The following is a 4,331-nucleotide window of genomic DNA, read 5'->3' on the forward strand; positions in this document are numbered from 1 at the left end:
AAGTTTTAGTTATTCTATTAACTTTAAGAAAGAAAATGTACATAACCATTCTAGGTGAAACAAAATGATGGTTGGGAGGAAACTCAATGCCCAACCAATCTAAGGTTGACCCCTAACAAAACTAACATTTGGGCATTACCCTTGTAAACATTTGAAACTAAAGAAAAATAAAAGGGTTAAGCCCATGTAGTCAAAGGAAGAGGAAGTCCTCACATCGTGAGAGCAATTGCAGATGGCATTGGAGGATCATTTTTATTATTAAAATATCTCCAACCATCAACTTGAGAAGGTTTTGAGTCTAGCAATGTCACACCATCTACATTATCTTCATTCTTCTCATATTCTTCTTGGTGTGGTGAAATGGCGAGGGAAAGTTGAAGAAAATCCTTTGAAGAAGGCTAACCAATAGCTTCACCAAGTGTCCAACTAGAAGTGGTAGTTGGTAGCCAGGTAGGTGTTGGACAAGCATCTATATGAGAAGGAGAGACATGAAAAATAATAAGAGTATGTGGAAATCACAAGATGGTTAGTGACACGAGGGAGTTTATTAGCAAGGAGGTCAAGAGTGAAAGTTTCTCTGCCTACTAGAACCTTTGTGTTTCCCATTCCTTCCTCTAGAATGTGGAATAAAACTATAAGAGGAGTCATCAAGAGGAGTTGGACTTCTTAGAAGATAAAATCATCGTATATTAGGCCTAATTTGATGCCTTAAAATGAAATGAGTTTTAATTTTATTATCAAAATATAAACTTTATTTGAAGTATGATATTATGTTAAGAAAAATATATAGTGAAGAGTTTATCTAATGGAAAACGTCTCTTCTATGTAATGAGATAGTTAAAATTTTAAAATTTAGATTTAGAAATATAAATATTGTGAATGTTATTAAATGATCCTTGATCTTGGCCTCATCCCTTTCAAATGTTGGGAGCCTTGCACTCAACAAGACTTGATCCCTGGTGGGATCTTTTTGGGCCTTTCAACACATACCTTATTTATTGATGTTTTAGTTGTTTCTTCAGATAATTTTTAGTTCTAGTGAAAATAATTTATTTTAGAAAATTATTTTTACTTGAAACATATATTACTGTGGTTACTTTATTTTCTTTTACATTTATTGTTTTCTTTAAAATAGAAATTTTGATTTTTAACATTTTACACTTGTCAATGTATTATTTTATCTTCAACTACTTGTTTGTTATATTCTAATTTAAAATATATAAAATTTAGTAATCAAATCAAATTAGTAGTCCTTATACAATAGATAGGGAACTAATATTTTCACTAGAGCCTAAAAAATTATTTTTCCAAGAACAAGTATCTAATATGCAAGGTTTAGAGTGATTTATTTTTTGAAATATATTTATGTTCATTAATTCATGAATTCTTATTAGTGTCTATCATTTTCCCTATTGGTTAAAATTATGTTTTAGACTAAAAAGAAAAGGAAAAATACACCTCATTCATTCTAGAAAATTCCATTAAATTCTAATGTTTTCTCGCAGAAAAGGTCCTCTTTCTCTCTCTCTCTCTCTCTCTCTCTCTCTCATATCAATAACAGAGTCTGTAATAACATGTCCATATTTTGTGGTGGAGCAACAACAATAGAGGTTCAGATTATTGTTGCAAAGGCATAGTCCATACATATAGTCAGAGGCAATAGTAGCACAACCAAGTCCATCTATTAGAGATCCAAGTCTAGCATATTCAGGCACTTAGAAGGCTCTAGACTAGTAGGGGTTGCATGTAGGGGGGAGGGTCATTTATCTATAGATATGTGATCCAATATGCTATTTTTTTTGGTCAATTTTAAAAATAACTATTTCCCATAAGGAAAATTTTCCATGAGAAATCCACTTCAACTGAAGGCTTAATTCAAGCACCACACTTACACATATATAATATGGTGCAAATGGAGAATTTCTCAAAGTTGTGATTCCTAGTATGGAAATCTAGCAGGCCTTGAACATATGGGTTTGTACCTTGATCTTATTTTTTCACATTTCCAATAAGTTAAATTAATCTCAGGTCTAAAGTATCCTATTTTGACATGTGCCAAATTGTGTTTCCATGTATACTTGGCATGAAAATACAGATTGTTGTTCTTTTTACCTGAGTTCCACCAAGGCACCTTGAATGGGATTTAAAGAGAGATCTTTGCAAGATACAAAATGGCAAGTGTGCTCCTAGAAAACCATTTTAAGTCTTAAAGACCTGGAAGTTACAAACCCGATTTGAAGTAGGCAAGTCAACAGGCTTCATCCAACTCTCACAGAAGGCCACCAAATCATGTCTACATCCCTAATTTGCAACTATGCAAAGCTTTTTTGGAATAGTCAATTGAACTCTAGAACTAATAAGTTTTTTGCTCGACTATAACCTTCCCGCCACTATAGTAGAATTACTGTCCTTCTTCTAGCCTCCCAATTCTAGTTCATATACTAAATCGGCCATATCCCTGCATTAATGGTTTTTCTAGGGAAAATCTTTAATATTCCTATCAATCTTGCAACAAATCTACCCAGATCGTACTATTGATTAAAAGTGTTGGACTGATTGTCTACCTTCCCCTTTGAGATTCATGACATGGCTTAACTACATCTTGTGTTCTATAAGTCTAGTGGTTGTATAGGGCATTAATAGGTTGATATTTTGGTGCAACGACAACTCTAGCTTGTAACAAAAAGTAATGGACGAATTTCAATATAATCTCTTTCTTCTCTAGACACATACTTGGTAGCATATAAGTGACCAATATTTTCAACGAGCAGCTAGAAGATTCTAGAAGTTTGTTAAAAATGTTGTTAGTTGTAGTAATTCATGTTAGAAGGTTTTAATAGAAAGCCACATATGCCAAACAAGTATAAATTATTGAAAACATCAATTCCTAAAAATAAATGTCAGAGATGATCAAAATCTTTTCATCAAATTTCTTGACAAACATCAGCTGATGTCTCTTGTTAATTGCAACCTTATTCAATTTTCAACATTGTCAGCCTAGATAATTTTTAAAAAAATAATAATAAATTGATATAAATGTACAATATTTTTTAGCATCTAAATCATATCAAATTACAATCAAATTCGCTATTTTTGGAAGAAATAGAAAGAAGACAAGTATAAAATATAGGATTTTTTCATGTTAAAGGAAATTTGATAGTTTTGGGAAGAATGAAGATGGGAAGAAAGAAGGGATGACAAAGTAAATCAACAAGAAATAGATCAGTTGATGCAGAATAGAGAAATTGTGAAAAAAATTAGAATTTTTTCATCAAAAGAGAGAAGGTATGTACTAGTACATTCATATTTATCTACATTTTCTATTTTCTCTAAATAATATTGTAATTTCATTCATTTATGTGCATGTAGCCCACAAAAAACAACCAAAAGATGAGAAAATAGATTTTGGAGAAGGTTTAGGACATGAAAATTCAGTACAGGAAAATTTAATATATAAAAATTCAGGACATGAAACATAGAAATTTAAATCATTTGCTTGCAATGGATGTGGATGAGTTGAAATCACTTGCTGATATTAAATTGTTAATTCTTTCCAAAGAGAGATTTGAATAAGATAGTAAAAGAAATAACTAGTAAATTTGATGATTTAGAAACACTTGAAAAAGCACAAGTACTTTCTCGTGTTCTTCTAGGAAAAAACTTGAAAGAGCCATTAAAATCATTGGGTGTAGACCCAACATCAAAAAAAAATTCTAACATGCAAAGTGATATTATTGAAAATCTTAAGAAAGGTTTGAGCTTTGTAGGGAAGACACCACAACGTAAAGATAAGATTGCAACAAGAAGAGTAATGTTGACATCTATTATTAGTAGCAATGTACCTAAAAATAGACAAATGTCTTTAGTTTCAACACATATTGGTTTTAGTAAAAATAACAATATCAAAATATGTTAAGAGGGGAATGGTTTTGGATGATAGCACTCTAGAAGGAAATTGGTGTGTAGAGCTCCTTGTTGTGATAAGATGGACGATATATTAAAAAATTTGGTAATATCATTTTGGAATGATAATACTCATCCTTCATTAAATACAAGAGATATTCATAGACACAGGGTTATAGTTTATCATTATGAACATCATGCAAAACATTGGTTGGGCATAACACAACATGAAATGTATGTAGATCATTTTGTAGTTCCAATCCTGATATAAAGATTGGGCAAACATTATGATCTGAATTAAGAATTCAGATTACAATACCTAGTGTAGAACCTGCAATATTGTGAGTTAATTGAAAAATCATTAAAATGCCACAATAGAAGATTTGCATGCCAAAAAAATAGATTTCAGTATTTTCTCATTTTTTCTT

The sequence above is a fragment of the Cupressus sempervirens genome, chromosome 3 (genome assembly GCF_028749045.1).
Source record: "Cupressus sempervirens isolate cs-2001-9-10 chromosome 3, ASM2874904v1, whole genome shotgun sequence".
NCBI lineage: Eukaryota > Viridiplantae > Streptophyta > Pinopsida > Cupressales > Cupressaceae > Cupressus > Cupressus sempervirens.